The sequence below is a fragment of the Salvelinus alpinus genome, chromosome 14 (assembly GCF_045679555.1).
Source record: "Salvelinus alpinus chromosome 14, SLU_Salpinus.1, whole genome shotgun sequence".
Lineage (NCBI taxonomy): Eukaryota > Metazoa > Chordata > Actinopteri > Salmoniformes > Salmonidae > Salvelinus > Salvelinus alpinus.
The window spans coordinates 27583534-27596629 of NC_092099.1; positions in this window are offsets into that span (position 1 = coordinate 27583534).

Genomic DNA, 13096 nt, shown 5'->3' on the forward strand with positions numbered 1-13096 from the left:
GAAAGGAAACTTTTGGGTAAGGGATTTGGTGTCATGCTGTCTGAAAGGCTTTTGACTGAAGGCAAAATATATATTTTTTTTTTACTGTTCTCTCAGCCTTTATCCATAAACCTTATAATAACAATCTGTCACTTTATGGCAGTATTAAATTGAGGGCCAGCATTTACAGTTGGTAATTCTAGCCTACTGTTTGTTTGTCTCATTCCTTACCTTGTAGATTTGGGGGAGGTTCTCATTGTCTGTCTGTCAGGATGCTACCTACAGTTCTTGCAGATTGTTTGTTGTGATTTAAGTGTCTGAGTGCAATGAGGTGCTATAAGCATATAAGATTACGTGACACCGATAGTATCTTTCAAAACGTACCCAAATCAAAAACCATGGACTTGAGGCCTCCAGAGTGGCACAGCGGTCAAAGGCACTGCAATGCTTGCGGCGTCACTACAGACCCGGGTTCAATCCCAGGCTGTCACAACCGGCCGTGACCGGGAGTCCCATAGGGTGGCACACAATTGACCCAGGTGAGGGTTTGGCTGGGGGGGCTCATCGTGCTCTAGGGGCTCCTTGGGCGGGCCGGGCGCTTGCAGGCTGACTTCAGACGTCAGTTGAACAGTGTTTCCTCCGACACATTGGTGCAGCTGGCTTCCGGGTTAAGGGGACGGGTGTTAAGAAGCGCGGTTTGACGGGTCATGTTTCAGAGGATGCATGACTCGACCTTCGCCTCTCCCGAGCCCGTTGGGGAGTTGCAGCAATGAGAAAAGTTTGCAATTGGATATCACAAAATTGGGGATAAAAAGGGGGAACATTTATTTTTTTATTTTTTTAACATGGACTGATAGCAGCCTTGTAGGAAAACTGAAAGAGAGAGACGCTGCTTATAAACAGGGCAAGGTGACTGGGACAATAGTTTGGTCAAACATATTGATCAAGATGGCTCCAGACAAAGTGGAGGAGCAATTCAGCGGGTCGGACACAAAAGGCATATGAGGCAGGGGCTCCTAACGATCACGGATTACAAAAATAAAGCCAGCCACATTGCAGTTACCAACGCCACCCTACCGGATGAGCTAAACATATTTTTCTCAAGATTCAAGCACAATGACCCTGAGCTGCTGAGGAGAGCCCCCGATGACAACATGGGCTTCACACTCAGTCTCCACTGAGGACGTATGTAAGTCATGCAAACGTGTTAACTCTCGCAAGGCTGCCGGCCTAGAAGACATCTATAGACGTGCCCTCAGAGCATGTGTTTCTGACATTTTCAATCTCCCCCTAGCTCAGGCCTCTATACCCACCTGCTCAAAGATGTCCACTATCATCCCCGTGCCCAAGAAAGGGAAAGTAACAAGTGAATGACTACCGACTAGTAGCACTCACTTCCGTCATCATGAAGTGCTTTGAGAGGCTAGTCAAAGACCATATCACCTCCTCCCTCTCAGACACATTCAACCCTCTCCAATTCGCCTACCGTCCTGACAGATCCATGGATGATGCACTGCACCCTGCCATTACCCACCTGGACAAAATGAATGCATATACTGTATGAGGATGCTGTTCATCGAATACAGCTTGGCCTTCAATATCATAGTGCCCTATAAGCTCATTACAAAGCTCACGGCCCTGGGTCTGAACACCTCCCTATGCAACTGGGTCCTAGACTTCCACACAGTTCCAACTCCATCATCAAGTTCGCTGACGACACGACAGTAGTAGGCCTGATCAACAACAACTACGAGACTGCCTACAGGGAGGAAGTAGGCACTCTGACGGCGTGGTGCCAGGTAAACAACCTCCCTATTAACTTCAAATTCCTCGTCGTCACATCTCAGAGAAGCTGAAATCGTTTAACCACACGGACACCGTAGTGAAGACACGGCAGCGACTATTCAACCTCAGGATGTTGAAATTTGGCCTGTCCCTGAGGGCCCTCACAGTCTTCTAGAAGAGCACCATCGAGAGCATACTGTTGGGTTGCATCACAGCCTGGTATGGCAACTCCTCCGCCGCCGCAGACCGCAAAGCCCTACAGGACACGTACAACACCAGGTGTTGCAGGAAGGCCAAGAAGATCATCAGGGACCCCAGCCACCCAAGCCATGTTCTGTTCTCCCCGTTTCAATCGCTCACATGCTGGCAGTACAGGAGCATCATGGCAAAAACTGAGACTGGCCAATAGCAGGAGTATATAACAATAGCGGGGATACCTAGTCAGTTGTACAACTGAATGTCTTCAACTGAAATGTGTATTTCGCATTTAACCCAACCCCTCTGAATCGACATCCACGTCTTCGGCACCCGGGGAACAGTGGGTTAACTGCCTTGCTCTGGGGCAGAACAGGTTTTTACCTTGTCAACTTGGGGGTACCGGTACAGAGTCAATGTGCGGGGCACCGGTTAGTCGAAGTAATTGAGGTAATATGTACATGTAGGTAGATTTAAAGTGACTATGCATAGATAATGGCAGCAGCGTATTCAGGAGTCTAATTGGTTGGGGGTAGGAACTGTTGAGAAGCCTTTTGGACCTAGACTTGGCGCTCTGGTACCGCTTGCCGTGCAGTAGCAGATAGGGTGGCTGGAGTCTTTGACTATTTTTAGGGCCTTCCTCTGACACCGCCTGGTATAGAGGTCCTGAATGGCAGGAAGCTTGGCCCCATGATGTACTGGGCCGCACGCACTACCCTCTGTAGGGCCTTGCGGTCTGAGGCCAAGCAGTTGCCATACCAGGCAGTGATGCAACCAGTCAAAATGCTCTCGATGGTGCAGCTGTAGAACTTTTTGAGGATCTGTGGACCCATGCCAAATCTTTTCAGTCGCTTGAGAGGGAATAGATTTAGTCCAGGTAGGAGTTTGATTAGCTGTTCAGCAGTCTTATGGCTTGGGGGTAGAAGCTGTTAAGAAGCCATTTGGGCCTCCTGAGTGGCGCAGCGGTCTAAGGCTACAGATCTGGGTTGGATCCCGGGCTGTATTGCAGCCGGCCGCGACCGGGAGACCCATGAGGCGGTGCACAATTGGCCCAGCGTCGTCCGGGTTAAGGGCGAGTTTGGCCTTGGGATGTCCTTGTCCCATCACGCTCTAGCGACTACTGTGGTGGGCCGGGTGCATGCACACTGACACGGTCCCCAGTTGGAATATGTTTCCTCCGACACATTGGTGTGGCTGGCTTCCGGGTTAAGTGAGCAGTGTGTCAAGAAGTAACGAGGCTTGGCGGGTCGCGTTTCGGAGGACGCATGGCTCTCAACCTTCGCCTCTCCCGAGTCCGTATGGGAGTTGCAGCGATGGGACAAGACAGTAACTACCAATTAAATATCACGAAATTGGGGAGGAAAAGGAATAAATAAATAAATAATAAACAAAGCCTTTTGGCGCTCCGGTACTGCTTGTCGTGCGGCAGCAGAGAGAACAGTATATGACTAGTGTGGCTGGAGTCTTTGGCAAATTTAGGCCCTTCCTTTGACACCGCCTGGTATAGAGGTCCTGGATGGCAGGAAGCTTGTCCCCTTGATGTACTGGGCCATACGCACTACCCTCTGTAGCGCCTTGCGGTCGGAGGCCGAGCAGTTGCCATACCAGGCGGTGATGCAACCAGTCAGGATGCTCTCGATGGTACAGCTGTAGAACTTTTTGAGGATCTGAGGACCCTTTTTATTACAAATAAAAAACGAAAATATTCAGACCCTTTACTTAGTACTTTGTTGAAGCACCTTTGGCAGCGATTACAGCCTCAAGTCTTATTGAGTATGACGCTTCAAGCTTGGCACACCTGAATTTGGGGAGTTTCTCCCATTCTTCCCTGCAGATCATCTCAAGCTCTGTCAGGTTGGATGGGGAGCGTCGCTGCACAGCTATTTTCAGGCTTCTCCAGAGATGTTCAATCGGGTTCAAGTCTGGGCTCTGGCTAGGCCACTCAAGGACATTCAGAGACTTGTCCCGAAGCCACTCCTGCGTTGTCTTGGCTGTGTGCTTAGAGTTGTTGTCCTGTTGGAAAGTGAACCTTCGCCCCAGTCTGAGGTCCTGAGCTCTCTGGAGCAGATTTTCATCAAAGATCACTCTGTACTTTGCTCCGTTAATCTTTCCCTCGATCCTGACTAGTCTCCCAGTCCCTGCCACTGAAAAACATCCCCACAGCATGATGCTACCACCACCATCCTTCACCATAGGGATGGTGTCGGGTTTCCTCCAGACGTGACGCTTGGCTTTCAAGCCAAATAGTTAAATCTTGGTTTCATCAGACCAGAGAATCTTGTTTCTCATGGTCTGAGAGTCCTTTACTCCAAGTGGGCTGTCATGTTCCTTTTACTGAGGAGTGGCTTCCGTCTGGCCACTACCATAAAGGATTGATTGGTGGAGTCCTGCAGAGATGGTTGTCATTCTGGAAGGTTCTCCCATCTCCACAGAGGAACTCTGTAGCTCTGTCAGTGACCATCTGGTTCTTGCTCACCTCCTTGACCAAGGCCCTTCTCCCCCGCTTGCTCAGTTTGGCCGGGCAGCCAGCTCTAGGAAGAGTGTTGGTGGTTCCAAATTTCTTCCATTTAAGAATGATGGAGGCCACTGTGTTCTTGGGAACCTTCAATGCTGCAGAAATTTTTTGTTACCCTTTTCCAGATCTGTGCCTCGACACAATCCTGTCTAGGAGCTCTACGGACAATTCCTTCGACCTCATGGCTTGGTTTTTGCTCTGACATGCACTGTCAACTGTGGGACCTTATATAAACAGGTGTGTGCCTTTCCAAATCCTGTCCAATAAGTTTATTAGTTACCAGCCTCATAAATTGCAGCCCAAATAAATTCTGCAGAGAGTTCACATCAACATCAACTGTTCAGAGGAGACTACTTAAAATCAGGCCTTCTTGGTCGAATTGCTGCAAAGAAACCACTACTAAAGGACACCAATAAGAAGAAGAGACTTTCTTAGGCCAAGAAACACGAGCAATAAACATTAGACTGGTGGAAATCTGTCCTTTGGTCTGATGAGTCCAAATGTAAGATTTTTGGTTCCAACCGACATGTCTTTGTGAGACTCGGAGTAGGTGAACAGATGATCTCTGCATGTGTGGTTCCCACCGTGAAGCATGGAGGAGGTATGATGGTGTGGGGGTGCTTTGCTGGTGACACTGTCTGTAATTTATTTAGATTTCAAGGCACAACTAACCAGCATGGCTACCATACATTCTGCGGCGATACGCCATCCCATCTGGTTTGTGCTTATTGGGACTATCATTTGTTTTTCAACAGGACAATGACCCAACACACCTCCTGGCTGTGTAAGGGCTATTTGACCAAGAAGGAGAGTGATGGAGTGCCTCCACAATTACCCGACCTCAACCCAATTGAGATGGTTTGGGATGAGTTGGACCACAGAGTGAAGAAAAAGCAGCCATCAAGTGCTCAGTATATGTGGGAACTCCTTCAAGACTGTTGGAAATGCATTCCAGGTGAAGCTAGTTGAGAGAATGTCAAGAGTGTGCAAAGCTTTCATCAAGGCAAAGGGTGGCTACTTTGAAGAATCTGAAATATAAAATATATTTTCATTTGTTTAACACTTTTTTGGTTAATACATGATTCCACATGTGTTATTTCATAGTGTTGATGTCTTCACCATTATTCTACAATGTAGAAAATAGTAAAAACCCTTGAATGTCTAGGTGTGTCCAAACTTTTGACTGGTACTACACACAGAGAAAGTTATTTTTGGTGCCGGCCACCAGTTGCCCATCCCTGATCTACAGCACCAATCAAATAAATCCCACTGTGAATGGGGTATGGTAGTAGGTGACAGGTGCAATGGTTTGTGTCAAGAACTGCAACTCTGCTGGGGGGGATGCAACTGAATAATGGGAAGGTATTCCTCATGTTTGCTATGCTCAGTGTTTGAACCTTGTCAATAATGTTGGGTACAGATAGGATATTTGTTGTTTTCATTACATTACTTGTCAAGCATGGGAGGATTTGGTTTGAACATGCAGAGATCTGATCTGCTCAGGGTGTGTCACAACTTTGTCTCACACATCAAAAGTGTATTGCGTTAAAAACATGAATTGATAATTGTTGGAAACTGGCCCTAAACTGTCAATCCTATCACTCATCAACCTAGATGAGTGTTGAACTAGTAACCGAAAGGTTGCAAAATTGAATTCCCGAGCTGACTAGGTACAAATCTGTCGTTCTGCCCCTGAACAAGGCAGTTAACCCACTGTTCCTAGGCCGTCATTGAAAATAAGAATGTGTTCTTAACTGACTTGCCTAGTAAAATAAAGGTAAAATAAAAATAAAATAAATAGATCAATTCAGAGTTTCACCAGAAATAATTCTCTCTGATCACATATCACAATATGCACCAGTGACAAGAGTAAGTATTTTCAGTAGTTCTGCTATCAATCATAGGAGTTCTATGAAAGGAAACTTTTGGGTAAGGGATTTGGTGTCATGCTGTCTGAAAGGCTTTTGACTGAAGGCAAAATATATATATTTTTTTTACTGTTCTCTCAGCCTTTATCCATAAACCTTATAATAACAATCTGTCACTTTATGGCAGTATTAAATTGAGGGCCAGCATTTACAGTTGGTAATTCTAGCCTACTGTTTGTTTGTCTCATTCCTTACCTTGTAGATTTGGGGGAGGTTCTCATTGTCTGTCTGTCAGGATGCTACCTACAGTTCTTGCAGATTGTTTGTTGTGATTTAAGTGTCTGAGTGCAATGAGGTGCTATAAGCATATAAGATTACGTGACACCGATAGTATCTTTCAAAACGTACCCAAATCAAAAACCATGGACTTGAGGCCTCCAGAGTGGCACAGCGGTCAAAGGCACTGCAATGCTTGCGGCGTCACTACAGACCCGGGTTCAATCCCAGGCTGTCACAACCGGCCGTGACCGGGAGTCCCATAGGGTGGCACACAATTGACCCAGGTGAGGGTTTGGCTGGGGGGGCTCATCGTGCTCTAGGGGCTCCTTGGGCGGGCCGGGCGCTTGCAGGCTGACTTCAGACGTCAGTTGAACAGTGTTTCCTCCGACACATTGGTGCAGCTGGCTTCCGGGTTAAGGGGACGGGTGTTAAGAAGCGCGGTTTGACGGGTCATGTTTCAGAGGATGCATGACTCGACCTTCGCCTCTCCCGAGCCCGTTGGGGAGTTGCAGCAATGAGAAAAGTTTGCAATTGGATATCACAAAATTGGGGATAAAAAGGGGGAAAATGTATTTTTTTATTTTTTTAACATGGACTGATAGCAGCCTTGTAGGAAAACTGAAAGAGAGAGACGCTGCTTATAAACAGGGCAAGGTGACTGGGACAATAGTTTGGTCAAACATATTGATCAAGATGGCTCCAGACAAAGTGGAGGAGCAATTCAGCGGGTCGGACACAAAAGGCATATGAGGCAGGGGCTCCTAACGATCACGGATTACAAAAATAAAGCCAGCCACATTGCAGTTACCAACGCCACCCTACCGGATGAGCTAAACATATTTTTCTCAAGATTCAAGCACAATGACCCTGAGCTGCTGAGGAGAGCCCCCGATGACAACATGGGCTTCACACTCAGTCTCCACTGAGGACGTATGTAAGTCATGCAAACGTGTTAACTCTCGCAAGGCTGCCGGGCCTAGAAGACATCTATAGACGTGCCCTCAGAGCATGTGTTTCTGACATTTTCAATCTCCCCCTAGCTCAGGCCTCTATACCCACCTGCTCAAAGATGTCCACTATCATCCCCGTGCCCAAGAAAGGGAAAGTAACAAGTGAATGACTACCGACTAGTAGCACTCACTTCCGTCATCATGAAGTGCTTTGAGAGGCTAGTCAAAGACCATATCACCTCCTCCCTCTCAGACACATTCAACCCTCTCCAATTCGCCTACCGTCCTGACAGATCCATGGATGATGCACTGCACCCTGCCATTACCCACCTGGACAAAATGAATGCATATACTGTATGAGGATGCTGTTCATCGAATACAGCTTGGCCTTCAATATCATAGTGCCCTATAAGCTCATTACAAAGCTCACGGCCCTGGGTCTGAACACCTCCCTATGCAACTGGGTCCTAGACTTCCACACAGTTCCAACTCCATCATCAAGTTCGCTGACGACACGACAGTAGTAGGCCTGATCAACAACAACTACGAGACTGCCTACAGGGAGGAAGTAGGCACTCTGACGGCGTGGTGCCAGGTAAACAACCTCCCTATTAACTTCAAATTCCTCGTCGTCACATCTCAGAGAAGCTGAAATCGTTTAACCACACGGACACCGTAGTGAAGACACGGCAGCGACTATTCAACCTCAGGATGTTGAAATTTGGCCTGTCCCTGAGGGCCCTCACAGTCTTCTAGAAGAGCACCATCGAGAGCATACTGTTGGGTTGCATCACAGCCTGGTATGGCAACTCCTCCGCCGCCGCAGACCGCAAAGCCCTACAGGACACGTACAACACCAGGTGTTGCAGGAAGGCCAAGAAGATCATCAGGGACCCCAGCCACCCAAGCCATGTTCTGTTCTCCCCGTTTCAATCGCTCACATGCTGGCAGTACAGGAGCATCATGGCAAAAACTGAGACTGGCCAATAGCAGGAGTATATAACAATAGCGGGGATACCTAGTCAGTTGTACAACTGAATGTCTTCAACTGAAATGTGTATTTCGCATTTAACCCAACCCCTCTGAATCGACATCCACGTCTTCGGCACCCGGGGAACAGTGGGTTAACTGCCTTGCTCTGGGGCAGAACAGGTTTTTACCTTGTCAACTTGGGGGTACCGGTACAGAGTCAATGTGCGGGGCACCGGTTAGTCGAAGTAATTGAGGTAATATGTACATGTAGGTAGATTTAAAGTGACTATGCATAGATAATGGCAGCAGCGTATTCAGGAGTCTAATTGGTTGGGGGTAGGAACTGTTGAGAAGCCTTTTGGACCTAGACTTGGCGCTCTGGTACCGCTTGCCGTGCAGTAGCAGATAGGGTGGCTGGAGTCTTTGACTATTTTTAGGGCCTTCCTCTGACACCGCCTGGTATAGAGGTCCTGAATGGCAGGAAGCTTGGCCCCATGATGTACTGGGCCGCACGCACTACCCTCTGTAGGGCCTTGCGGTCTGAGGCCAAGCAGTTGCCATACCAGGCAGTGATGCAACCAGTCAAAATGCTCTCGATGGTGCAGCTGTAGAACTTTTTGAGGATCTGTGGACCCATGCCAAATCTTTTCAGTCGCTTGAGAGGGAATAGATTTAGTCCAGGTAGGAGTTTGATTAGCTGTTCAGCAGTATTATGGCTTGGGGGTAGAAGCTGTTAAGAAGCCATTTGGGCCTCCTGAGTGGCGCAGCGGTCTAAGGCTACAGATCTGGGTTGGATCCCGGGCTGTATTGCAGCCGGCCGCGACCGGGAGACCCATGAGGCGGTGCACAATTGGCCCAGCGTCGTCCGGGTTAAGGGCGAGTTTGGCCTTGGGATGTCCTTGTCCCATCACGCTCTAGCGACTACTGTGGTGGGCCGGGTGCATGCACACTGACACGGTCCCCAGTTGGAATATGTTTCCTCCGACACATTGGTGTGGCTGGCTTCCGGGTTAAGTGAGCAGTGTGTCAAGAAGTAACGAGGCTTGGCGGGTCGCGTTTCGGAGGACGCATGGCTCTCAACCTTCGCCTCTCCCGAGTCCGTATGGGAGTTGCAGCGATGGGACAAGACAGTAACTACCAATTAAATATCACGAAATTGGGGAGGAAAAGGAATAAATAAATAAATAATAAACAAAGCCTTTTGGCGCTCCGGTACTGCTTGTCGTGCGGCAGCAGAGAGAACAGTATATGACTAGTGTGGCTGGAGTCTTTGGCAAATTTAGGCCCTTCCTTTGACACCGCCTGGTATAGAGGTCCTGGATGGCAGGAAGCTTGTCCCCTTGATGTACTGGGCCATACGCACTACCCTCTGTAGCGCCTTGCGGTCGGAGGCCGAGCAGTTGCCATACCAGGCGGTGATGCAACCAGTCAGGATGCTCTCGATGGTACAGCTGTAGAACTTTTTGAGGATCTGAGGACCCTTTTTATTACAAATAAAAAACGAAAATATTCAGACCCTTTACTTAGTACTTTGTTGAAGCACCTTTGGCAGCGATTACAGCCTCAAGTCTTATTGAGTATGACGCTTCAAGCTTGGCACACCTGAATTTGGGGAGTTTCTCCCATTCTTCCCTGCAGATCATCTCAAGCTCTGTCAGGTTGGATGGGGAGCGTCGCTGCACAGCTATTTTCAGGCTTCTCCAGAGATGTTCAATCGGGTTCAAGTCTGGGCTCTGGCTAGGCCACTCAAGGACATTCAGAGACTTGTCCCGAAGCCACTCCTGCGTTGTCTTGGCTGTGTGCTTAGAGTTGTTGTCCTGTTGGAAAGTGAACCTTCGCCCCAGTCTGAGGTCCTGAGCTCTCTGGAGCAGATTTTCATCAAAGATCACTCTGTACTTTGCTCCGTTAATCTTTCCCTCGATCCTGACTAGTCTCCCAGTCCCTGCCACTGAAAAACATCCCCACAGCATGATGCTACCACCACCATCCTTCACCATAGGGATGGTGTCGGGTTTCCTCCAGACGTGACGCTTGGCTTTCAAGCCAAATAGTTAAATCTTGGTTTCATCAGACCAGAGAATCTTGTTTCTCATGGTCTGAGAGTCCTTTACTCCAAGTGGGCTGTCATGTTCCTTTTACTGAGGAGTGGCTTCCGTCTGGCCACTACCATAAAGGATTGATTGGTGGAGTCCTGCAGAGATGGTTGTCATTCTGGAAGGTTCTCCCATCTCCACAGAGGAACTCTGTAGCTCTGTCAGTGACCATCTGGTTCTTGCTCACCTCCTTGACCAAGGCCCTTCTCCCCCGCTTGCTCAGTTTGGCCGGGCAGCCAGCTCTAGGAAGAGTGTTGGTGGTTCCAAATTTCTTCCATTTAAGAATGATGGAGGCCACTGTGTTCTTGGGAACCTTCAATGCTGCAGAAATTTTTTGTTACCCTTTTCCAGATCTGTGCCTCGACACAATCCTGTCTAGGAGCTCTACGGACAATTCCTTCGACCTCATGGCTTGGTTTTTGCTCTGACATGCACTGTCAACTGTGGGACCTTATATAAACAGGTGTGTGCCTTTCCAAATCCTGTCCAATAAGTTTATTAGTTACCAGCCTCATAAATTGCAGCCCAAATAAATTCTGCAGAGAGTTCACATCAACATCAACTGTTCAGAGGAGACTACTTAAAATCAGGCCTTCTTGGTCGAATTGCTGCAAAGAAACCACTACTAAAGGACACCAATAAGAAGAAGAGACTTTCTTAGGCCAAGAAACACGAGCAATAAACATTAGACTGGTGGAAATCTGTCCTTTGGTCTGATGAGTCCAAATGTAAGATTTTTGGTTCCAACCGACATGTCTTTGTGAGACTCGGAGTAGGTGAACAGATGATCTCTGCATGTGTGGTTCCCACCGTGAAGCATGGAGGAGGTATGATGGTGTGGGGGTGCTTTGCTGGTGACACTGTCTGTAATTTATTTAGATTTCAAGGCACAACTAACCAGCATGGCTACCATACATTCTGCGGCGATACGCCATCCCATCTGGTTTGTGCTTATTGGGACTATCATTTGTTTTTCAACAGGACAATGACCCAACACACCTCCTGGCTGTGTAAGGGCTATTTGACCAAGAAGGAGAGTGATGGAGTGCCTCCACAATTACCCGACCTCAACCCAATTGAGATGGTTTGGGATGAGTTGGACCACAGAGTGAAGAAAAAGCAGCCATCAAGTGCTCAGTATATGTGGGAACTCCTTCAAGACTGTTGGAAATGCATTCCAGGTGAAGCTAGTTGAGAGAATGTCAAGAGTGTGCAAAGCTTTCATCAAGGCAAAGGGTGGCTACTTTGAAGAATCTGAAATATAAAATATATTTTCATTTGTTTAACACTTTTTTGGTTAATACATGATTCCACATGTGTTATTTCATAGTGTTGATGTCTTCACCATTATTCTACAATGTAGAAAATAGTAAAAACCCTTGAATGTCTAGGTGTGTCCAAACTTTTGACTGGTACTACACACAGAGAAAGTTATTTTTGGTGCCGGCCACCAGTTGCCCATCCCTGATCTACAGCACCAATCAAATAAATCCCACTGTGAATGGGGTATGGTAGTAGGTGACAGGTGCAATGGTTTGTGTCAAGAACTGCAACTCTGCTGGGGGGGATGCAACTGAATAATGGGAAGGTATTCCTCATGTTTGCTATGCTCAGTGTTTGAACCTTGTCAATAATGTTGGGTACAGATAGGATATTTGTTGTTTTCATTACATTACTTGTCAAGCATGGGAGGATTTGGTTTGAACATGCAGAGATCTGATCTGCTCAGGGTGTGTCACAACTTTGTCTCACACATCAAAAGTGTATTGCGTTAAAAACATGAATTGATAATTGTTGGAAACTGGCCCTAAACTGTCAATCCTATCACTCATCAACCTAGATGAGTGTTGAACTAGTAACCGAAAGGTTGCAAAATTGAATTCCCGAGCTGACTAGGTACAAATCTGTCGTTCTGCCCCTGAACAAGGCAGTTAACCCACTGTTCCTAGGCCGTCATTGAAAATAAGAATGTGTTCTTAACTGACTTGCCTAGTAAAATAAAGGTAAAATAAAAATAAAATAAATAGATCAATTCAGAGTTTCACCAGAAATAATTCTCTCTGATCACATATCACAATATGCACCAGTGACAAGAGTAAGTATTTTCAGTAGTTCTGCTATCAATCATAGGAGTTCTATGAAAGGAAACTTTTGGGTAAGGGATTTGGTGTCATGCTGTCTGAAAGGCTTTTGACTGAAGGCAAAATATATATTTTTTTTTTACTGTTCTCTCAGCCTTTATCCATAAACCTTATAATAACAATCTGTCACTTTATGGCAGTATTAAATTGAGGGCCAGCATTTACAGTTGGTAATTCTAGCCTACTGTTTGTTTGTCTCATTCCTTACCTTGTAGATTTGGGGGAGGTTCTCATTGTCTGTCTGTCAGGATGCTACCTACAGTTCTTGCAGATTGTTTGTTGTGATTTAAGTGTCTGAGTGCAATGAGGTGCTATAAGC